At 33.4% G+C, this 27,176-nt stretch overlaps 1 protein-coding gene across 3 annotated transcripts in view; it reads right to left on the bottom strand.

Annotated features, from left to right (window-relative positions):
• Window positions 1-25,661, bottom strand: part of LOC106124508 (solute carrier organic anion transporter family member 2A1) — a 47,897-nt gene extending 22,236 nt beyond the window's left edge. The window contains exon 1 of one of the 3 annotated variants that reach the window (XM_013321239.1): window positions 25,332-25,661. The gene's annotated coding sequence lies outside the window, so the exon portion shown is untranslated. Of the gene's footprint in view, window positions 1-457; window positions 664-15,459; window positions 15,734-25,331 lie in introns of those variants that run through there. The other 2 variants (XM_013321237.1, XM_013321240.1) reach the window with 2 other exon arrangements.
• Window positions 25,662-27,176: the final 1,515 nt, after the last annotated feature.

Raw genomic sequence — 27,176 nt, forward strand, 5'->3', positions numbered from 1 at the left:
ACGCACTGCACCCGCAGCCCGCCCCTCGACTTCTCCCGACGGGGTTTTTATTGGCCGCCTAGCCGTTTTTTGTGCGCCACGCATTTACACACGACGAAAGCTGTCTGCGCGCCGCCCTCCTCGGAAGATTCCCTCTCGCCTCGGTACCGCGGAATGTCTTTGTTTCATTTGCGACGCTTTTTAAGCTGGCCTCTGCATTTAGCTTGCAATTGAATAATGCAAGCAAATTTGTCTCTCCTCAGATGCTTTACAATATGTTAATGAAGTCGTTAATAATCACTAGCGTCAACGAAAATACAAGGGTTTATATACAATAGAAAAGGCATGGCATAAAAAATTGCACCTACGTTGACGCTAATACCGTACCGTAGGACGCCGACACTAGGTTCGCAATAACATCGGCCGTGGAATATTAATGAGTTCGACTCGTATGGGTAACTGGACTTGCGAAACTCACCAGCTGGGGCCGATGACCACCGGTGACACGATGGCGACGTGCTACTGCACCGAGCCTACCGCTTATAAAAATCCTATCGTCACAATAGCAGCCACCTATGATGATGTCCGAACTCGATCGTGATGGTCGAGCATGTATTATTTTTACGTCTATTGTTAAATGAAACGAACGTTGAGTGTCGAGATAAACGCACGTAAGTCGACGCAGGCTATCGTCGAATCCCTATCGCGGCGATAACGGGACGTGGCAAATAGTCCGGCCACTTGTGCAGCGGGTTACTGCCCCGACAACCTTAAACACTGTGCCCTATTTATCATAAGCGACGCACTAGCCGACTGCTCGCAACGACTTTAGGGCGTTACCGAGAAATAGCGGAGCTGTTTTGTGAAATCTACTTGAGACTCTGCCAAAAACAAACTTTTCGAATGAAAAATTAATATTTATGAGATGGAATAGAAAACTTTCTGAAAGTTATTAATATTTTATGAATATTAATAACTTTCAGAAAGTGGTACTTTCTCCCTTTCAATTGGGATTGTAAAAAATAAATATTTTAAGCACGAGCATCAAAGTTGGAAGCAGTGTTAAGAAGTACATGTGTGAACTTGTGGAAGTTTAAAGGAATTTATTAAGTCTATCTAATAGGAAAGTTTTACGACTGTAACATAGAATGACATGGTAACAGTGAATACTTGACTATAGATTTTTATTTAAATAAAAATTCTGGATAAAAACAGATATCCGAAATTTTCTACGTCCTGTATAATATACTCATTGAATAACAGATAGCGATTTTATCTCCGCTTAATCTTATTAGCATTAAAACATAGCAATAAGTATATTCCTATACTAGTCTATAAGAAATTCAAAGTAAAATATTATAATGTCTTCGAACAAAATTAAAATTATAATCGTCTTATGACACGAAAAAAACTTCCATCACTAAAGAGATGCATTGCAATGATTTGGTTTGAGGACCGAAACATACAGAACAAAAACCATAAATTGTCTGATACTCTTCGACATATACTATAGTAGCATAACCGCATACGTACATGAAATGAGCCGGGACCACAAAATCCCTTTATAAGCGATCGCCGTCTGGAGCTCGCGTCCGGACCAAACTAATTGGCGACAAAGTTATATGAAAGTCAACCCCGCTCGGTCGCGACGAGACGCACGCAAAGTCCATTCACAATGCGATACGTCGACAATAATTTATTTAATCTCGCCGCGATTGAGCCGCAATGAATCATTCTACTCGAACGTCGGACCTATTGGCATAAATTGAATAAACTATCGTGTCGACACAACAACTATAAAAAAAGATATATTCAAATTTGAGACCCATGCTATACACGTGGCAGGAAACGAGGAATTGCCCAACTCCGTGTCCTCACTTACAATTCACTGACATTACAAAATGGTCGACCGTCCCGATGTCGTCCCACCTTAATATCTCGCATACATGATAAAAATTATACTGATACATAAACACAATTGTATGCATAAACCAGAAGGACAAAAGGACATATTTACATCGATATAAAATTCATGAGATAGTATGTACGCATTACAATGGAAAAGTCAAGATAAATTATTTGGAAAGAGATGTCTATTATGAAAAAGTAATTCGATAAACAATTTAATCTATAAAGATAATATGGAATGACATCTTCAGTAACAATTTGCGTTGTAATACAAATTTAATATTTTCCAATACAAACATATTGAGAGGACAAAGAGGGACAAGCTTTAAAAATTCATGGTCACAGTAAGTTAAATTATGCCGCCCAACAGCTCACAATTGATGCGAATTCAGAAAATAATATGTACATACATATGTAAGTGGCAACATTCAAATAAAACAACCGCAGGAATAACAAAACTAAACAGATGCAAACATTATCAGCTCAATGTATTTATTCAATCATTTGTTCAATAAAAATCCTACGAAAAAACGCAAGTAAATATCAAAATTTTAGGAAATCGCGACCATGTATTAAAATAATGTTAAGAATTTTTTGTTTTATAGTCATACAAAATTATCAATGTATTTTCAAATCTTCTTAGTTTTATCGTGTCTCATTCCAGGCTAGAATATTCTCTTAAAATGATACTGCACCGTGCGCCTAATTCTGATAATTTTAAATATATTTTCTTATCTTTATCGATAAGTACATAGATAGAGTACATCACTATGCGAAACATCTATGGTTCTACGAGTGAGAGGACACCGCGCGGTCAAGGTGAGTGAGCAGGTACGATGCCGATGACATCGCGCCCTCGAGATTAATTGCTGATTTATACGCGCATCACTACTACTCTATATCAAATACATTACAATATCATTTGGAATGTTTAATTCAATTATAATATATTAATGATTCGTAGATAAAATCTTTTTCTTAGCTTGTAACTTAAAATGGTTGAAGATGAGCATTTTTGGCGTTCAGCCATATGAAGACCAGGATCTGACTGGCAAACCGCCATAAAATAGATATAATTCAAGGATTCGTTAAAATTACAATTGCTAAGCTAGCGCGTTACATCTTTTAACTACTTAACATCTGTTGAGATCGTGGTCAAGCGCTAATTTATTTAATATAAAAAAATGCAATTTAAAAAACTTATTCAATTTAACCATAGCTTTACAAACTATAATAAAAATTATTGAAATGTTAAGCGATCAGTCGCTTAATATCGACATCATTAAATCAAGCATTGTCTCAACGTACGAACATGCAATAAAGTACAATCGCGTTCAGACATCATTGCAAAAAATGCAGAAGCTGCGAGCGGCAAAATATAATTTACAGGGACATAAAACAATTATATTGGCGTCGAAACAAGAAGATGAGTATCAGCAGTGAAAACAGATGCATGCAAATTCATAACATTTTTTATTAAAATTAATAGTTTGTTCAAGGAGAGTATTAGTCGACTTTATAACTAAAAGTAAACAGACAATTAATATCAAAAAAAATCCTATAAGTAATAGCAATAATTCCAAGGCGATTTTTTCAAATAAATACAGGACATTATTTAAATATGTATGAGCTTTAAAATAATCAAATAACATGATAACAGCCGATCTAAAGCACACAAAACAACAACGGTAAATTACAATTAACATATTAAATTACTTAATACCAGCAATGTGCTGGTTACAATAATTACAATCGAGCTCACGTTCTTTGCTCTGAGAGCGCTCTGCGTGATTACAAGCAAATTTGCAAATCAAATCTGGCTTAATACGTGTATAAATTATCAACAGCAGCTAATGTCGTTGCGATAAGTGATTTATCTAAATTGATAAATACAAGAGTAATTGCCCAACGATACCTATAACTGTCCCGATCTGAACACTCCGTGAGTTAGATAAGCCAGAAACATTGCATTCTCTAACAATAGCGATTAAAAGCACAAATGAATAATTACGATAGAAACTAGCGGTCGCCAGTAACTTCGTCGCCGCATAAAAAAAATAGTATGCCCGCTACATCAAATACCTTCCCCTCGAAAATAAAAATTGGTTTTCATTATCCATATCGTGTACGAATTATGAGTTTTTTTCCGATACCATAACAACAAAAATTATAAAATGAAATCGAGTTCTTCGGATATAAGACAGTAGGTAATAAATCTTCTAAGAAGGACTGTTCGTGTGGAGTCATGTTGCTTATGTGATGTACAATCTTTGCTAGCCATTACACGCATGTAAAGATGGAAAGAGATTCACAACCAAAGCCAATATTGTCTGGCGCAAGATCTAAATAAGAAGCTAAGGGGAATCCCAATGTACGGCTATGTTTAAAACACGATTGACAAAAAAACGGATACTTTGTAGTAAAATTAAGCTGCGGCTAATCTTTACGTCTTGTCCCCCATTTCTCAACTAGTCAAACATCTTACGTAAGTCTGACATAAGAACGCCTTGACATTGTTGATCTCATACATAGCGGCACACGTCACGACAAATATCGAGCGAGACTCGTAACATAATGATTCAAGGAAAACTTAAATCGACCATCGAATAGAACTATGAGGTAAACCACTAACAACGCATGTTACAAAACTAGGTCAAATTTAAATACTCATAGAAGACGTTGACTTCGAGCATTCAGTAGCAATGTAACCTTATTCAATAATGTAGAGATTTTAATAAAAATAAAAACAATGATTATGCGAAGAACAAAAACTTTCCCTATCCTCCTAACATAAGCTGTTAGAATAGCTGTTGTAATAAATTACATATAATTTAATTAACTACAAACAAAAGAAATCACACCTTGACTATAGTCTAAAATATAAAAGGAAATAAGCTAGTAATCTTGTGTAGGCAATATTCGGCATAATGGAAAACTCCGTAAACGGATTTCAGTATGACGTGAGCAAGAAAGGTCGTTACAAATCAGTAGTACCATCGATTTGACACCACTCACCTCCACTTTATTGGGCAAAGTGGAACGTGTAAATGAAGAGGCGATACCCTGCAACAATTTAACAGCTGCCAAAGTACGAACATGTGCCACAATTGAAGGTGAAATTCATTCAAATATTGACTAGATTAGAAACATAAGGTCCACTGTATCATTGCAGTTCAATTTTAAAATGATTACAACGCGTCATTGGACTCGATAAGGCGATACTGTATGACCACTTTTTCTATCAACATGATCAGAACTGCATTTATTTTGAAATTTGTTTGGGACACTTGTTTCTTTTATAAACACCAGTACTGTAACTTAAAAGGTCCCTGTGAAGCTTTTAAAAATCCTCGAGAGAAAAAATGCTACCGGATCATTCACTCATTATTATTATTGATCCACTTTTTACTTCTGGAATAGCTTCTTACGTAGCTTGGTATCTCTTTGCCAAATACATATTTTTAATATTTTAGAGAATAATAAATTCTTATCGATTATTGATATATTGGTTGCCCACTGCTTATGAATAAACATTCAAAGGACAAACGTTGATAATTTTATGGATTTATTTACTATGTAATTTACTTGTGACCTTCATATCTTGTTCCAGTTTACATACAGATTCTGTTGTGTCCGATATTGTATTTAAGGCATTCCTTTTATATTCAATGCAATATCTTGATAAATAAAGCTTTTCATTGAGTTCTTTCTTTGTATCAACACTAATTAAACAGACTCATACTCATTTAACAGTGGTAGAGCCCGCTTTAACATCTTCGCACGAATTGGCCCGGCTCGCCCGGTGAAATACCACGACGAGGTGACAGGCGTCAAGTGGAAGCAATTCCGCGTTTCGTCTGATGAGTGTGCGTCCCGGAGGCCTAATTTAGTCCTCTTTCCCTTCTCACCCTTTTTCTTATAAGGAAAGGATGGGAAGTGGAAGTGGACTTCCCGGATAAGAGGGTGCATGGGAAGGGAAGATATTTTCTTTCTGTGCATCCTCTCCTCCGTCGATTAAAGGTAGGCAACGATATATGCAATTGCGTATGTCTATGAGCAACGGTCTCTTTGCTATTTCAGCGATTACAGGTGGACGCTCGCTCGTTTGCCACCTTATGATATAAAAAAATACTATATTGAATTTCAAGATTAAAACAACATACATATCTACCTAAATAATCATCGTAAAATATTTTTTAAATCACTTCTCAAGACATAAAAATCGGATGTGAAAGTTTTGGTGAAAGAACATAAGAGGGCGGTTTAATATTGTATCCGAAGTATCGGAAACGCCTCCAAACGTCATTCAGTAAAAATGTCCAAATTTGCATACAACGAACAAATGAATTAGCACAGTGAAAACCCGACAGACTACTTTGTAAGCCTAAATGATTTTTAACAAGGAATTCTCGTACGTGCAACATAATTCTTTTGATTTTCCATTTGCATTATCTGCAAAGGTTAGCGCACACGTTTTTAAAATTAAATACAATTAAGAACCAATAAAGCTCAATACCAAAGATTACAAACTTAAGATTAATATCCTGTGTCGGAATCAATTAAATATTTAATTGCAGATATGAAAAAATAATAAAAAAACTACTGATTTAACACCTACACTATCATAAGTTATTACTATTTCGTTGTAAACTGGAGGCAACGTAGAAGGCACAATTAAAATATTCGTTAAGATAATTTTTAAAACTTAACAATAAAGAGAAGTGTAAATATTTAACAAAAAATTATATGTTTGTAAGCTGCGATATTCAGTACACTTGTGCGAATTTTTTATAAATATGCCACACTGTATGCCGGATCTGTAATGTACTTGTCGATAATGACACTCAAATAAGAAAAGATTATTAAATAAAATATTACATAACCAAGATTATATAAACTATATCAATCGGAGATAACAATCTTATCAATTTATTTAATTTATTAGGTAAAAATATGACAGCTATATATTATGATTGGAGTTAAACTTCTCCTAATTTTATAAACATGTCAATTCCATAGCTCAATCGCGGTGAGCTGAGGGCCGCGTCCGCGAAATAATACCATTACCACTCATCCTGAAGAAGGGCACCCGATGGACTCGAAACTAGTCGGTGCCGCCACCGGACGAATATACGTGAGTGTTTAGCCATGTTTATATATCAGTTTAGTATAATGTCTCACGAAAGTTTGAATCATTTAATAGCTTAATTTCTTATCATTCCTTTAAACGATATAACGGTGTACTTTGCCAGGAAATTATTACAATAGTGCCAACAACTTATCATGTAAAACCAAACAATGTATTGGAAAGCTGGAACACAAAACATTGTTTTCTTAATTTTTAAAATATAAAGGAGCCCTGTATATCAGTGAGTCAGTGTATACCGATGGAAGGCGAGAGGTCGATGGTAAGTGTACCTGCAGTGTTTGTTTTGTATATTTATTTACGACCGCAAGATACCGAGACAATCCTCAAGCAACTCTCCCGAGACTTCTGATACACGAACGTCGAAAATAAAACAAAACGATCCACACGAAAGTAATGGAAACCTGGTTTTTTATATTTATTTTACAATTTATAAGAGGCTTATGTTAAAGTACAAAATATTATAATGAATTTAAAATGATTTATTATTTCCGTAGCGTAAATACGGATGCAATCAAGAATATTTTCGTTGTTGTCTAATTAAGTAAATTATTTTTACATTACATTTTTAAGGATGCAGATTGTGGGGGAACATGATTTTATCTGTTACGTTTCATAGTTTGAATAATTTCATAAAAATTTCATCATCCTTTATCTGTGTTAATAGTAAAGTCTTTGATTCTTAATGATGCAAAATGTTGACATCTGATTAAATTGATAATATTTTGACAGATAATAAGCTCAAAGAGCACAAAGAGTGAAATACAAATGAGTTGTTGTGCATTTTGGCATGAGATCAGTCGACCGGAACAAGACGTTAGTTATGTACAAAACATTGGCGGATGTCCAGTTCAGAGCGCAAAAAGAAATAATAAAAAATTAAATCACCTTTAGCAATTTAGGCAATCGGGAACATTGAAATGTAAATTGTGAAAATGTTTTGTGTAACAAAGTTGTGTCATTCTGTTGAGAAATTACAGGATGTACGGAATTTCAAAAAGAACGCAGCGACTTTTGACTGTAGATAGTCTCGCTACGTCATTATATGGTTTTTCAGTAGGTTTTCACTGGCAAACCACTTCCGTAAAAACTTATAGCCATTCTGTCATTCCCTTCTATTAAGTGGATTGAATGGTAGCCAAAGATATAGCTTTAAAACAAAACGCTGGGTTAAAAGCTTTGCTGCGGAATTATTGACAAAGAGATTAGAAACTAAAAGCTGTCAGCTAGTGGCCGCATGATGTCAAGTGGGTGAAGTTCAGTGGTTAAGGTCGCCGTTATCGTTGCGCGACAGAATTTCATACTTTCCACTTTGCCAGTCACGATTACGGATTTATCTATGGATCATACGAAGCAACGAACTTAAAATGTCATCGTATCGGTACATGGCTCAGTATTTTTTTCGATATTAACAATTTAAAAATTTTAAGTAACTAATGAAGATCAGGAGCTTTACCAAGAATAAATTGTTGAAATGAAAAGGTAAAAGTACGTAGCAATGTCGAAAATACCATTACTTATTTCGTTTAATGTATTTTTAAGTATCACACTGAGTCGACGGTCGGATCAAAATACGACTAAAACTTTATAATGAATTGTAAAGAAGAAATAAAAGATTATTTTCGTTCACCACATGTACGGTCGGTGCCGTATCAAATTCAAGACTGGTTTAAGACAATATCACATTTACATTTTACAAAATGCACTTAATCATGCTTTAAAGTTTCAATTGTTCTTTATACATTTTGAACGATACATTGATGTAAATATTGGGAAAAAAATTAAGTATTATCTTAGCGTATATAATTGTTACAATACCAAAATAATGGCTATGTGTCTCTTTTTCAGGTATTTATTAATTCAACAACGTCAAACCGTAGCTTTCCATCACTCGTATCAAATAAAAGAAGTACCGCGAAATTGTCAATGACCGTGAACCGCCCACCGAGCAGATGCTAAAATAAAACGAAGGTGGTATCAACTAGCAGATAGCTGTTATTTGACCCACATCACTAACCCCGTTGCGGCGAAATCGCAATGTTATTTCGCGACTTACATTTTTTAGACACTTTTACTTTGGCATTGGGCTAATCAGGGCCGCGACTATCTGGCCATATGCCGGATACAAAAAAAGAACGTTCTAAATTCAAAAATAATTAACAACCTGTTTTAGAACGGAGGCATCATATTTTATGTCTGTTTTATTGTAGTGGTCGAATAAATGTAAATGATATTAAACAGATCTTGAATTAAATGCCTTACAACGAGATCTCCTTGAATACTTTAACTTGCAAGAAAGAAATGTTACTAAATGCTATTATTTAATATGATGCAAACTAGTTTTATAACAATAATATGTCTTCACAGACACTTAGTTCACTTCACAAAAGTATAATTATTAACTGAGAATGTGAATAAAGGTGACAACCCTGAGTCAGAATTGATCTGGCGTATGAACGATTTTGGTGATGACCGAAATTTCTCTTTCGATAACGCTCCACTGAATACTGTCGGGCTTTTTGTCGAGTGTCATTGAGATAGTCCCATCGACACGAACTTAGTTTGGAGGGCCTTTGACGCGAGATACAGACATCAAACTTTCTAAATCGAATGTTAAGTGCTTTACAAATAAAAAAAAATCAACACTCTGCTCACCACTGTTATTTAGAGATGGCAAAAATATTAAACAAAAAGCCGGATGCGATTTCTCAATGAGATACTAATTCCAGTTACTGTCATACGAATAATTTGGTAAATCTATACATTTTTATTTACTGTTATTCTTAATGGAAACACGATAATGTTAGTCAATATTTCACGTGCATCTCAATTTTATACAGTCTAATAAAAAAAATATAGAGAACCAAGTAATAATCGACTGCGTGCTCCTAAAATTGTGTGTCCTAAAAATATTTAAATTTCATAGAGCAATATGAGATAATACCGTGAGTAACTACGCAATAAAATTCATGAAAAAACACACTGACATATAGAGATTTCCGACAAAACGTATCTCATTACGAATTCGTGTCACAATGATAGCGAATTTGCGAAATTTAGCAACTGTGACACTACCATCAATGCCCAGAGGCCCGGTTGAGCGATAACACGAAACTTTCTACCTCGCGCGCAATATCATTTGTTTAAATTTCGCTCATTCGCGAATCCGAGCACGCTGACCTACTGAATACGAGTGCGTAATTTTCAATTGCTCTGGGCGAATGTTAATCGACATATCCTCACTGGAATTAATGCGAGAAATGGTTAAGCCATGCGTCGTTTTTGTACCATTAATAACTGTTCTCACCAAACTAATCTAGTAATAGGTTGGAATATAGGATATCTTCCAACCGAGTTTAGAAATGGCTATGCAGTATAGTATCCTATTTAATGACATAAAACTTATCAAGCTAAACATTCACTATCAAATGAAAATTTATTCTTAACGAGAATCGTTGATAATAAATCGTTATTTAAACAAGAAAGAAATAGTTTGCATTAATTATTGTTAAATTGACAATTGTCACAATATAAAGGGATAATATCTTTCGTTTGTCGCAACAGAACCGCGATAAAGTCGGCTCAACAAGGGCTCGAACGCAACAGGTACTGTTGCTGATTGCGACACACGCAGGCATTCCAAGTTCGTATCGACCTAAAAGTTTACATCGACTTTACGAGCGCAAACTCTTTGGCTTTGTGTTACGAAGATTTTTGGCACAAGAATCTATATGATTACTCAGGATTATGCCAAAAAAAACTAAAGAACTGAAAATCTTAGGTAATCTTAACCCTTATTTAAGCAAGATTTCTTTTTTGAAGAAAAGCTAAAAACAAAGTTAAAATTTATTTTATAGTGATCGTATAATATATTTTTATAAAGTTGTATGTATGGTATAGTATACAAAATGAACATAAGGGTTAAATAAAAAAAATAATGGAAAATAATTGATAAAAGAAATCTTCGATGAGCAAAAATGGTTATGAGGAACGGTCATTAGACACTTCTACTTCGCTTAGAACATAATATTATGGAAAACAGTATTAGGTTCGAGAGCGAAACTAACGCCGGCCGGGCTGCATGCGGATTACTTTCGTTTGCCCGAGCCGAGCCAGAGATGCCGAAAGTGGACTTTTACTCGACAACACGGTAATTTGCATCCAGCATTCATTGCAAACATGTAATGCTCATTTAAATAATCGTTATATTAGACGCTATTTAAAATAACTTCTGATATGCGAACGAAACAACGAAGAACTTTTAATAATGAAAATTAAACTTGTGAAGCCATCGAGTTAAATCTCCGTCTTTCAAACAATACAGTGTTCTTGAGTATTAAAAGAGAAATTAGTGATCGTTGTAAATGCACGAAATATGTCGCAAACCGTTACATAGAATTTTGCAATGGACGTGTTAATTACCGGACATTGGCAATAAAAATACTTGCGACAAATATACCTTTTAAGGACCAAACTGCCAGGTCTGTCCAACATAAACTGTCCCAATTGGAGAAAAACAAAATTGCAACGACTGTGACATATTGGTGACATGATGATTGAGTTTAATTGGAAGAAATTTACCATATAAAACAACTTCAGTTCAACACCTTAAAATCTAGATTTATAATACTAACGACTTTAAAATATGCTGAAATTCTTGTTAAGCACAAAAAGTACTATAGACAGAGTTTTTTGACATTATCTTTTAATACATAAAAAACATTAAAGGTAGCAATAAAACTGCTTTATTTTTACAGTAAGGAAAATATTTTACGAGAGTCAAAACCGCAAAGTTTGAAGTCCAAGTATTTACGACGCAGGAATTACGAGTATAAATACATGACCAGATATCAAACATATAAATAAAATATTGGAAGCTCTATTTATGACTCAATGTGTGGACTATATTTGCGGTCATAAAAATAGTGTATGAGTGAATCAATTTCATTTGTGTGTGTTGCTTACGTGTATGCGTGAAACAATGATAATTAAAAGAGAATTTTATTTTAATTTTACGCATTTTACGCTAGTTCTTTACAACGGATAATAGATAGAAACCTTAGCAACAGGTACAAACATTTCAAATGATTATATCTTCAAGTTAATCGCAGTTCAATCGCGTCAATTTCTAAACATCGGATTATCGAGACGTTTAGAGGAAAATTTGACACAACCAAGAGACATAGGTAACATCACGCATATCGTCACGCACACATGTAACTACATTAACATGATTATTCGTACATAACACGCACTCACGCACGCGACACTGACCATGTGGTTAGCGACAAACGTCGAAGATGGAAACTGGTTAGATGAAAGCGAAAACTCTACTAATTACTTTCATCGGCACCGGAAACGTGAAGTAGAACGCGACCCCGACACTGGCTGGTGAGAAGTGTTCATTTCACGTGAGACTATTGCATAACTTTATTGCACTTGCACATGCACAATTGCACAGAATAGAACTTAATTGTATCCCAGTTTAATTGAAGGTATAAACCTAAACTGGTTTCAACCAGAATTTGTACTTGATCAAATGCAAGTGGGCATAAAATTTGAAGCGTTTTAGACTGTACCACAGTAAACTATTGTCTAAATTAAAAATGTTATGTTATAATACTGAAAATACTTTATGAATATATGAAAAAATATCCCACATATTTCTCCCGTGTTATGCAAAATGCAAGTACTATTGGTATTGAGTAATGTTTATCATTCGCCCGATGTTGGCTCATGCTTCTTTCGCAAGGAACTATTAAAAAGTCCGCCGGCGATCGGTCGATGACCGATAACTTGCCAGTTATCTTACAGCTAATGAACTGCTCAGAACTTCGGTTAAACTCGACCTTATCAATGACAAGCAAGAAATTCTTGAACGAATCGTTTATAAAAATAATAACACTATCTTTGTATGATAGTATGAAATAATACATGCTTTTAATAAAATTACACAATAAGTAATTATAAACACATAGTATAGCTCGATTTGTACATTGTTTTTTGATATTTGATGGATCCTTGCTTGAACGAATTACACTCAAATACTGTGAAAGGATTTTTTTTAATATCAACAGAGTACGTAGTGTTTTCTACATAAACTTTATAGACTTAGAACTTGTAGCTATGTCTTAACTTCGCAGTTGGGAACGGCAATATTCCTTCAATGTGAGAAAGGTCGTACGTCTAGAGGTCGCAAGGGAAAAGGGACAACCCGCTGAGGGAGCGAATGAAACAAATTATACGCAAAGGAAACACTGCTCAAAAACACTCAACATTTTAATAATTTTTAAGACATTTTGAACAAAAATAGAAATAAAATCAGTTCATACTTAAGTTAAAAGATAAATTTAATTTTTAATTTATAGTGTTGTTAAACTTCCCGCATAGCAACAGGATGTGTAGCTGTAAATAGATCTAACGTAAACCGAGTCAAGATGCAATATATGCCCCTATTATCTTTATCGGATGAGATGACGTTAACATTAAAATGCAGCATACATAATCCAAAAGAGATAAAGCACTGCCCACACAACAAATTCATAATACTAATGTAAGATAACGATTTGTTAGAGCTAAGCAACATTTTATGTTCCCGAACTTTGAACTCAAAGATTAGAAATAGATCGTCTGCAAGGAGAACGAATAAAAACGAACCAGTATTAATTATTATAAAACTAGAATTAGACTGAAAGGAAAACATACAAAAAAACTTTATTTTATAGAACACACTGCTTGTAAAAATAGCTAAATTAACTAAATACCCGATGAAATAAACAGAAAACTATTTGATGTTGAAAGTGATTCAACAAACTTTAGACACACAAATACGCGCATTGTTATAAAAAATTGTAGACAGACAGAATTAGTGATTATTTTCGTAGAGCTTAGAAAAAAGTCGTCTAACCAATTGAACATCAACATTAGCTCGGATTTGAACTTTATAAATATGTTTAATGCAACATGTAATAAAACTCCTAAACATGCATCGTAATTTATACACGACATACCTAGACGACACATCTACCTGGTATTTGACACAAAATTAAAAATAGACCACCGAGCTGGAGACATTAGACACAACGGAATTACATTGAATATAGACAAGTTGCGGACCACCCTATATTCTTAGACTCAGACGAGAGTAGGACTAAATTAAACTAGTGAGGAATCCGTAGCACACGCAGACAAGAAAATGTTTACTATTTGAACTGCATTTAGTCACATAAATCGAGAATAAAATATCAATGTTGGCATTTACTATTAGGTGAAATTCTGATGGCGGAGGCATACTGTGGTAGGCGCTGAGGAAGGCCTGTATCCAGCAGTAGACAAAGGGCTTATCGTGAGGTAGAAGCCGTAAGAGCATCCGAAACCAAAGAGCGAGCATGCGTAGATATATAAACTTGGACAAGGCGAGAGTGTCGTCAGGATCAACGCCAAATGGAAATCCTTAATCTCTTCCTACTCATGTGAGCTTCGTCTGTTGTTGATAATGATGTTGGAAATTATTAATACTCTATTTACCGATTTGCACTAAAAACGTTACCAAGGAATCTGAAGAATGTCTAAAAATATTTCAAGCTCTCCTCAAATTATAAGATTAATCTATTATAGAATTAGAGTAATCACAAGCGTGTGTTGTTCTATGTATCTTCATATACATTGTTTAATATAAAACTAAATATAGAGTAGAGGCTACGCTTTACGTTTCTTGTGACCTTAAGTTCCCAAAATTTTCTAAGCAGCGTGTCCGTGCAGTAAACGCGTGCACTGATCTCAGGCAATGATATCTCGATTTTATTACACCAACTTAAAAAGATCCCAACCGGTTTTAGTTTCGAAATGGAACGCAAGTGACATAAAAATTATGACCTTCACAAATATACTGGTGATGTTAATTAAGTGGAATGCCATCAAATATTGTTCTCCTTTGATGTTCTACGAATGATAACTCATAATATTTTTTTGTTGGGTACTTATTTCGCGTAAATATATGTACATATAAATTTCGTCGTTATTACGACTATCATACCGAGAGAATTTAATATAAGTACAGCTATAGATATGAAATTACAATCATGCTGTATACCGCAGAATTAGTTTTATCAAAAGTACACCATCAAATAGTTAATTTATTACGACAGAATGGTAAGCACACGCTTGTCAAGTCCCGTGTTAAATGGTCTAAGACGATTGTCGAAATATTTACAAAAACCGAACGGACTACAGACATTAAACAAAAATAGCCATCGAGTCAGATTAACGACGCATTATGGACAGTATTTTCCGACGAGTGTTAAACGTGCGTATTTCGGATCGACGGAGAAACAATAAAAAAAATGAACATTTGCATTTATTCCGTATACGTAATAGATTTTAGATACAAGAACTAGTTTAATGGCGTATTGGAAATAAAAACTTACGGTCGTTTCTCGATGCGATGAGGATCCTGAACACACACGCACGTATGTTGGTGAGTGCGCCACGATTTTCGCGGGCGGATTTGTGTTTAACTTTATATGAAAATGTATTGTATGATCACTTGTTCACTGATGGTTTGATGATAATTGTGTTTAGCGCGGAGCGTCACGTCTCTCGTACAGGTCGGTGACGAGTGCCGGCGGCCGCGTGAGCTCTTGTAAACAAACCGCGCTGGTGGGGGCCCCGCCGAAAAGCCTGGCCGAATGAGCCGCTCACTTACGTCACACCGCCGCGCCGCCTCTACGACAAGATAAACGCTTTGCGCTCTACATACTGACCACTTGCACTTCCTTTCCTAATACAACTATCTAATAAATTTATATTTTATTACAAACCATAATGACATCCTAGCTTAGCAAAATTATTGCCATTGGTCTACAGAAACGTAAAAGCATGATTTTATCGTATTAGAATTGGAACACGCGATTTGTATTTTATGGAGCTTAGAAGGTCTTTTTGGAAATGAGCAAATAAGTAATAAAACGTAACAGATAAAATAGTTAAACGAGTACCACTCCCAGTCCAGCAAAACCATTTCTTAACATCATGTCTACAGCTCACGAAGTCAGTCTCGGATTTATCTTAGAAGTTTAAGGATAGATACATTCTTTATCACATTAGGAGCCTAGTATTATAAATTCGCAAGATATTCTCGCCAAAACTAGTGATAGTTATCGGTATCCTGATTAGGTAGAGACAGTGACGTGATAAATTCTAACACATCTTTAACTTGACCTACTACCAATGTAACGGAATATTTGACGTAATTTTTACCGATACAAAGATCACCAATCAATTTAAAAATTAGCACACTTATTAACAAACGATATGAATATATTACTCATAACTTTCTCTCTTTCTCTCCACCTGAGTCATGAAAATTTTCATATTCATTATCTTATCCTTAAAAATATATTTTAAAAAGACGACGAAATTAAGGAGAATGTGGCATTTACGAAAAAGTTGAGTATTTTGAATAAATAACAGCCAGTATTTTTTACAATTCAAATATGATTTAATATAAAATATTCTAGAGAGCCTTAATTCGTAGAATATTCATAGAATATAGATAAATCTATCTGTTTCTAATATAAAATAGGTAACTATACTTTACCAGTGTCTTAAAAATTTCTTTCATATATATTTGTATAGGTACATACAAAGATGTGAAATAATAATAATCGAAGAAGTATATAAAGAAAAGCAATGTTAACTGGCGTAATTTAAAACTAGTTTTTTTAATTAATCTTTTTAAAGACAAAGATATCTAATTGCAACTCTAGACGATTTTAATTAGCGTGTACGTAACAATTAAAACAAACATAACTTTTATATATCCTAGTAAAAATACAGGGGTTTCCAATCTTTTTAAAAACAATGATCTACACATACATTACATACAAACAGTAATTTTAAAAATACATACATACAAAAATCATAAATTAATCTAGTTTTTTACATAGCATGTCATAAAAGATTAGTCTGGATTGGTTTTTTCATCAGGTTTTATGCGACCCGCAAATCAGGAGTGTTTGGGAACCCCTGGTAAAACATACAGAACATGTATGGTTAAATAAATGTATGGCTTATATACAATGGATATGATAATTTCAACATCAAATATATAAATGTAAGAGCAACGTACTTTAAGTATAAAGGTGGGACAACGACCGTAATTTCCTTTATTGAAGTTTGCTATACATAATCCTACCATTATTTTCTCAAATTGTATACAGAAATAAGAAATATGACAAAAAATATGAACGATATTTTGGAAGAAACAGATTTACATAGACATTTTCCTGAATAGGGATGCAATAGTGTTAGTCGTAAGCGTTTCCATTGCCGTAAACGTACATTTATCGTTTTTCCTTTCCAAAAGCCGAAATTCGGCAGTGGAAACCTACGCTTAACTGAACGTATGAAAAATACGGATAACAAATCGACAAATCAATAGACAATATCTTTACGTAATTAGCTATCTCTATATCGTTTGCTAAAATGAGGTTATTTTTAAAGGAATGAATAAACTTTGGAACCATCGAATGCATCATTGTGTGCTATCTGAAATTAATCTTTGCGATAACATAACATATTACAATTGATATCACAAAATGGAACAAAGATGTCTTATAACAGAATTACCAATAAACCTTAATAAAACACAGTGCACTTTGTAAATATTTAAATGTTGAACTGCATTATTACCACAAATTTGTTTGCTTCTTTATTGTTTTAACACGTAACAATTCTGATTTGATATGCAATTTTGTACTAGCTGTCGACCACGACTCCATCCGCGAGTCGTTTAAAAATTTATTCAATAGCCTGTGTGTTCCAGTCTGTTCTACATATGTGCTAAATTTCAGTGATAACAAACCTTGAAACAAACATCCATCCATCCATGCAAACATTCGCATTTATAATATTAGTAAGATCAGGTCAGATACATTGTAATATACATGATTAAATATTTTGTCGAAATGGGACACATCAAAGTAATTACAACACGAGGCTTTTAAAATGCCTTATATATTGTCAAATAGTGCAGCTTCATGCTTCATTGCAGCAAATAGTGTATGCTTAAACAGCCGAATCACTAGCACATAATATAGTATTTTCTTTGAACAACAAAATGTTCCTTAACAATTTCGCCAGCGGATCACGGTTAATCTAACATTTTCAAGCGTTGATGTAAATAGAGAAAAAGGCGACACAAAATCAAATTTATATAATAAATTCTCGGAAACGAAGCAAATTTTATTACACTTCAATACTGTGTACTTAGTGCAAGAAATATAAACCATTTTTTTTTATTAATTCCATTCATCATTTACGACTGAGAATTATCTTCACCTATCAATCACTCTGTCATTCGTAAAATCAATAAAGGTAGACAAACTTACATCTCAACAAAACCTTATCTTCTGACCTCTATTTGCACTGTGTAGATAAGATACACTGATCATTATCTGTGCTCAATATTTTCACTCTAATTTTATTATAATTGAGGCTAAAGTTTCTTATTTTCAGACAGTATTTTATTGTCTTGAAACGAACGGTTTTTTCCATTATGTACTTAAACTCTCACAGACCGAATAACAATTATTTCTGATTAAAGTTTCCAAAGTAAATGGTATTGAGTAATATCGGGAATCACCCGAAGCTGCGGTGTATTGAACCACGTTTATAGATAACATTCACTAAAATTTCAATAGCCGATAGCATTATCAATGCTTTATCTCATCCAAATGACAGAAATAACTTTCTATCTACAATTTAAAATTAAATAGACAGATTATGCGCATTTAAAGGTCGATCTACAAGAAAACCAATTAAAATTTAATGATCACAAAACTCCTTGGTCTTTTATGGAATCCACGAAGGCGTAAAAAAGGCAATTAATGCCGTCCTGACAGGCAACGCTGCGATTTAATGTTCCTTTTACTGTACACAATAACTAGTTCTAAATAGCATTGCTTTTATTTATGTCGATGTTTGTGGAGTTATGGCGGGGACAAGCGCATTAGTGGGTTATCCATCGAGTCTACGGAACCACTTTTTGCACCGCCTTTTGAATGTACACGATACGATAATGGTCAAAGACACCAAGTATGCATGCAACGAGAATAAGAAATACAGTCTTAGAAAAGTATCTATTCTTAAGCACATGTTAAAATAATCTTAGGGGAACTTTAAAATCATATTTTAAAATAGGTTCTAATGTAAAGTACATGGTGTTCAAAAAAACAGAAGACTGAATAATTCAAAAATCCAATAGCACATTATTCTAAAACATTCAACCTTTTAACCGCTGACGTCAACATGCATTATTCCTATCGCATTTAGTACCAATATTTTTTCTCACAAGTACATACATCTCGGGTAAACAAAACAAGTTTTTGTTAGTATACAATGAATTTTAAAACGACCCAATGAAAGTCAATCGGTAGTCGTGCAGACGATTCAGCGAGTCAAATATCGCACTGACGCAAGCCACCGCGGTTAATATTAATGGCGAATATAAAGCAGTTCGTGTTGTCGCTAAACCATTTTATTTTATCAACCAATCCCTCCTTACTTCGCCCCGCTTACCTTCCCCGCATCTATACAGATAAAGAAAATTTGAGTGTCTCTATGTAACATTACACCTAAAGTTACTTATATAAAAAAACACTTGTATCTCATTCTGTCCATCCTTCTGTAAGTATGTCCGCGAGTCATTGTTTATTTTAGAATAATCTCCGAAACGGATTGATCAATTTTTACGGAACTTTTAATTGAAGGTGGGGACTTTTAACTGGTGTACGCGGAACAAACATAGGTTTATTTTGTTATAGATTTTCTGACCCAAAAAACATTCGGGTAAAGTCGTGAGCAACAGCTAGTCAGTTATATAAACAATGTCTTATCTAAAACATTAGGTTGTTATTGTTACATCATTCTATTTGAATTAACTATTATTTCAGAGATACGACAGAGTATGTGACTATATGCTATAGAATTATATATAAATTTAATATGGTCATTTTGACCAAACAGTATTTACTTGTTTTTAAACTTGATACCAAAGAGTTACTTTTTGTAGTAATAACTTGCGTAACCACTTGACTACACTAATAAGGAACTCTGAGTTTGGCAGTAACTTTATTTGAATGTACTTTTAGAAATACGAACATTTCTAAGTAATGTGAATAGGTTATCTTTCATCGATACTAATATATGTATATAATTTCTAATTCTGACTAAATCATCAGTAATCTTAAACATTTACTAAATAACAATAACGAAATATGATACAAGAAACGATAGCATAAAGGTAACTGTCCTTGTTAGAAGCCTAGTCCGGTCGAAACACGCCATAAAAGCACAAACCACCTCAATACAGCGGTTCTCAAAGACCGCTATTTATTCACTAACTAGTTGTCGCCCGCGGAGTCAAAAAAAAACATAATTAGTAGTAGTAGCCTATGTGTTTTTTTAGACTATGTTCTATATGTATGCCAAATTTCAGCCAGATCTTGTAGTTCGCCAGATACCTTCAAACAAACATCCAATCATCCATTAATCTAAACATTCGCATTTATAATACTAGTAAGATAAGACAGAGCTGGTGGTACACGAACGCCAAACAATGGTCTAAATGTTAGTCTCAGTAAATTTGGTAATGTTCAAATTCATTGTAGCGAGTGACGTATTACTTAATCCCATATTATTTGCTGTTGTAGTAGTGAAAATACTAATTTATCGATATAAATTAACATCATAAAAAACTGTGGATGTTATACACTTAGGTCGCACTAAATATTTGCTTATAACACAATAGTTTGGAAATCTCTGGCCTAATGTAACGATATTATCATCCAGCCGCATTAAATGCACTAGACGCGACGTTAGCAACAAGCTCTAGCTCTAGACTCTTTAATTGCACCAATGATATATTGCCAGCACACACTGTATTATAAAACCAACTTTTTTTAATGTAATTAGGAATAAAATATTATATCTAACAATCTTAAAAACATAAAAGAATAGTGATTAAGATTTAATTTTATATCGTTTCTTGCTAACATTACTATGAAGCTAAAGAAACTAGGGAAGCGTTAATACTGTGAAAAACATCAAATTTATCAGACTCTAACAAAAGCTTACTTGGGCATTAACAAAATAAAAAAGGGGATCAGTACCAGATTAGTAGCATCGCGACAAAAGCCATTTGTCCGTCACTTGGTTTATTGATAGGAACAGATTAAAAATAACAAAGTTTGGATCGCATTCGTGGCGATGCAAGATGAACATTAACTTTTAAAAGACAGGACCTGTCAAGCACCCGACATAAAACCGAACAATAGAATAAAATCTTACTTGTTTGTATGCTCGTTTTGTGTGTTTCAATTTGTGTTTCATTCATAAAGACGTAAGTCATGATCTCGCACCGCGAAAAGTTGCCGAATTAATTTAGTAAGTTATCTAGTCCTTTTCTTTATAGTTAAAGTCGATTTACGATGTCTCGGTCCCGTCCCCCGATCTCCCCACTTCACGGCCCGCGGTCGGCGTTGCGTTTTTACCGCGTACGTGATAGGGCAACGGTGGGAAGGATACAGATGATATTCAATCGTACCCCAACATAATTCACTAGGCCGATATGTAGCCTATTTATCGCAGTCACATAATTATTCCGTAAATACATATTTTATTGCCATGTTTTCTTATGCGGTCCGAATCGAATGGATTTTGTTTTGATTATTTTCTACAGTGATTCTTAATAGTAACGAACGAAGTAGAATAAATTTATATGAAAACTTTTTTTAAAAACTATATAATATAGATTTTATTCAATAAAACAAACTAAATAAGTAGCCCGAGTGTTCTTCCAGGCTATGTTCTACATCTATGCCAAATTTCAGCAACATCCATGCAGCCGTTTCGGAGATTTCTTCAAACAAACATCCATCCGTCTTAACATACGCATTTATAATATTAGTAAGATAGAAAATGATCATAGGAGAATAAATCTACATGTTGTTTGTTGTTGTTATACCGAGATTCATACATGAATTTCATACATGAATTCATACATAACGCTACGGCGTTAGAAAAAAATTAAATAGAGACAATTTTAAAAGACATATCAATTGCCACTATTTAGATAGAAAATACAAGAACGGAGAATGATGAATAAGTCCTTCTTTCGTACTTGTGACACATAAGTGCACTCCTATATTAAACACAATCAATGAATTTGACTGTTTCATAATTTAAATTGTCTCAATTATATAGCGCCTCAATCGATCGCCCAATATAAATTGATCCCGCACGTGTTCGACATATTCGTAACATATTATAATTCAAATACATAAATTTTATATAAAAACATGTATTAAATATCATAATATAAGGATTTATATATTTATTATTTACAATGCTTTATTTTAAAATTCTTTCTGGCCTTATCCCACCCATGTGGGGTCGGCGCACAAGGTTTTTATAAACCTTAAGATTTAAGCTTATAGTATAAGTAGAACTAAATATAAATAAAAGATAATTTCGCTAGCTTGATTTAATGTATTGTAAAAACAATATAGATATAAAAAGCACATTCATCTTGTTGCAAAATTATAAACTGATTATGGAAATTTTGAATTAAATTGAAAAGTACCAAGACATCATCATCATTAACCTGCCCTTATCCCTATGGAGGGTCGGCATAAGCCACAAGGGAAAAGTTCCAAGCCCTTGTCACCAAAACTAATTCTCGAGTGTATTTTTTGTTAAATATACATTTATCATTATTAAACACGTACCAGAGAACGTGGCTCGCTGATTGATTGAAACAGATTGACATTACACAAATTGTAAATGACGAATCGATGTTTCGGTAAAAGCGGCTGACGATTGTCTCGATTGGCTATGAGAGCTTTTTTATTTCGTTTCTCTTTAACAGAGGGCAATCATAAAGTTAACAAGGCGCAATGTCTCGAAGCAAACACTGATTATCAACAACAACATAACGCCCATGACCTACAAGGGTAGGTAGAGATCATACCACGTACATATTTCAACGCATATATGCTCATCGATTTAGTTAAGTTATTAATAAAGCTCTTCTTGTACTATAGTATTATTTATCGTTATATGCTTGAAGCATTAAAATTTATTATGTAGTTAATTAAATTACTTAGTTAATTGTTCGAAACTCCGGTCTTAATAGAAAACTTTAATATCTTAGGGAAATAACAAATTACAGAACACTATAAATTTAACAATTCGCGTTACTGCTAATCGATTTTATTTAATTACGTAATAGTTGCCTACAATAGCTGCAAATATAGGGGTCGTGTTTAAAATTCGATATTCCTGTTTTGTCTTGTTATTTTCCGAGTCGAAAATCTCTGTATAAAACATCGTCATCTCTGTCATTATCTTTGACAAAACAGTGATAACAATATGTTGTAAACTGAGAATTTGGTATTAGAAACCCACGGCGAATGTTTACAGAATAGCCAATCGATAGCGTAAGATGTACATTGTCAAGAAATTTCTAGCTCAGTATGATCGATATTGTTACTATGAAAACGAAATAGCACGCAACATTGACCCGGTTGTATGTTGTTGGTTTCAGTACTCAATGCGGGAGTTACGAACCAATATACCAACATTTACATCTATAATTTAATTCTAATACCTAAGTTAATATCGAATAACATTACTGCCGCACTTAGATTCGTTAATTGGCTATGACCTAAGGAGACGCTAAGTGTAGTTTTCTTAGACAAAATTTACACGAGTAGGACCATTTGCGTGCACTAATAAGACGAAATATTATACCTTTTACAAAATTAATTCTAACACATTTTAATTTTAAAATTTTTAATCAAACGCGAACGATTGTATGGATTGATGTTACTACGCCACGCTAGAACGGCAGAATAAAAACGGTTGACATTTTTAACAGAGGAGATTAACTCTACGAAAAAAGTCGCAGGCGACAACTAGTTTTAGATATTTCGTAAATGTTCATATAAAAAATATCTTATTAATATTATAGTTAAAGATATGCTCGAGGAATGTAGATGAAATGCATAAACATGACACAATTTACGCTTTCTGCGTAGGAAAGTGATATAGCCCAGTGGAATGAGGTAACATCGATTAGACTAGCGCCATTCACCCGGTCTTGGCCGCGCTCACTTTCGTTCGAGGTGAGATACGACCAGTATCTACGCGCGCCGCTTTCAATACCACGGACAGAATGCGGTAAAATGCATATATTTATATACATATGCATATATTAAATGAGCTGCAATTTATATCTCACTTATATATTTTTTTTGCAATAGTATTAGGCACCACAACTGGCGTGTATTTAGCATGAAATTTTGGATGTGTCCTTGGCATTGACCTCTATACATGGGCAGGCTATAAACTTTGGTATTTTGTGCCTATTTGATTTTCGGCATTTTGGCGTTGACGGTTGCGGTTTTTAGCAGTGGTGAGGATTCAAACTATTAATAGAGATTCATAAAGATAAATTGACTGTAACGGAACAAAGCAAAAGTAATCATTTTCAATTATTTATACAGATTACATCGATATACATAAGACATTATGTTATTTTTGATTAATCTATCCAAAACAATTTCTGATTTTTAAATATATGATTTAAAATTGGATCAGTAAATTTTAAGTTATTAATGGATGAAACACAATATGAAATTATAGTCATATTCATAAAACATCTTTAAAATATAAACTAAAACATATATCTCTCTAGGCATGTAACTTATTGAATCCTTGTAAAAATTACATGTAGTTCTTATTTAAATTATCCTTTGTATAGTTAAAGTCTTCCAACTTTCATTATAATCTATATTCAATAATTTTAAATATGCCTGAAGGCTAAATTTCAGTTATGTTTCCCTTCCCACATATTGTTATGCAAAAAGGATGGGATTGAGGTAAATTTAACATAGGACATATAGGATAGAGAAAGATATGTTAATTAAATTGCACATATATTAGTCTAAGTATCTACAATATTTCAGCTTAATGTGGATGTCAATAGACAGCGGTCGGTAATCTGTGGTTCTAAATGCAGCTGGGCATATGTTAAACATACTGTTTTATAGATAGCCTCACATAAAACTGAGGATTTAATTTAACTTTATAATATGGTATTTAATATTTTTAATATACCTCAAAAATATTAATAATCATTACTTATGTATTTACTTTTCTTACATGTGTATAAAACATATTGGGTTCAGGTAATACTTAAAATAATTATTTTATTTAATAAAGATAAATCACATACCTGGTAGCCTCAGCAGAGTACTATAAACTGCATAACTTTTACTTTCTCATAAAAAGGGATTGTTTCTTGCACGTAATTGAGATATTAGCACAATTTCTAAAAGTAAATACTGCTAAAACGGCACTAGCGAGCCCAACAGCACCGAGGATAACACATGCACCGTACTCGTTCTGTACTAAATTTGCAATTAACTCTAAATTACTAGATACTACTTCGCTTAATGCAGTATTAAATATCAATTCATTACCACAACAAGAAGTCATCACAATATATAATAAAACAATTTTGTAAAAGTGCAAATTACAACTTAAAATTGATTACAAAAATTCATTATCTAATAAAATATTAAAATATAAATTTGACCTAAATAAATTCTTATCGGCATGTAAACACCTGAGAATGACAAAAATTTCTTTTGACGTTAAAATGTTGCCATGATTTGTATTTTCCTTTTCCTTTTTTACGGGAATTTCGTCTAGTATTGTTGTTCATGTAATGAATCTCAGCTTAAGAGATTCCATGAATTTAGATTAAGGGAAATAAAATAATACTTGAAATTCTTAGAGGTAATTAAAATTTGGGATTTCGTATTTACGTGCTCTTTCCGCCACTTCCACTAACATAATGGTATGATGAAACGCTTACGCTTTATATCTTTAAAACTTCGGGAATTCCATTCGATAAAAAAAAAATTTGGTTTCATTATATCCTATAACGTTAAATTTATCTTCAACTTTATCAAAACCGAAAAATCAGAAATGAGCAATATGTAAAAATTATACAGCAACACCGACTCTTAACTTTTTTCAGTTCAGGCTAAGGCAATTCAGTCGCAGTAAATTTAAATGCAAAAAGTCTTTAAAATAATATTTTTAATAATTAAAATCTCTTACATGACGATCGTGTTATAGAAAATAATAGTCTTAAATCCCGAATATCTTGAATGTTGAAATGTTAAAATCATAGGCAACCATATGGACTTAAGGGTGCAAATTCGTTACTCGGCCGGTAAACAGCATGCGAGGAGTCCTGGCATACGGGTTAACGACGAATGAAAATGATCGGTCGATATAAAGCAAATGTTGTGCGGGGACTCATTTGCCGAGTATAATTAAATATGGGATACAGACGCGCCCTAACGACAAATAAAACTTACTGCTCATACACGTTCGATTTTGTATATTATTGCGTAACCAAAATATTAATAAACCTACGATGAGGGCGCCACAATCACTTTTAGAATTGCAACACTTTACAACTACGTTAATAAATGTAAAAAATTGAATTTTAAAATAAAATGCAGTATTTTGGACAAAAACTAGTCCAATTGATAACTGGTTCTATTTTGTTTCTTTCATTGAATTTCATCACCAAACAAGTGCTTAATTCGTTTTCTTAAATTCTATTGGAAAATCCAAGATAGAAATTACAAGATATAATAAGACAACTTTATATTTAAAATTAAAATCTTTATTGATCTTAAAATAATACGTTAATAGAAAATTAAGGTATCTTATATTAAAAAGCTTAAATATGAAGAGTTTGAACAGTATTATTACTAGTAATTTATTAAGTAGTTAACTTTTGTATTTCTTTATCCGAGCTTTTTATCCATTCATACAGACGCAATAGGATATCAAGACTTATAGAAGATCAAATATTTTAAATCTTTTATAACACGATTGGTAATTTGTGAATAATTTTACAAATGCAGTTGATAAAAATTAAAGTATACAATTTCATAATTTTAAAGTTATTTTGACCTTTTAAAATATTGTTTTAAATTCAGATATGAAGTGTACAAACATTTAAAATAGAATATGGAGATTTAACAAATCCGTCTCA

This window comes from Papilio xuthus, unplaced genomic scaffold (assembly GCF_000836235.2).
Source record: "Papilio xuthus unplaced genomic scaffold, Pxut_1.1 DF825946.1, whole genome shotgun sequence".
Classification (NCBI taxonomy): domain Eukaryota; kingdom Metazoa; phylum Arthropoda; class Insecta; order Lepidoptera; family Papilionidae; genus Papilio; species Papilio xuthus.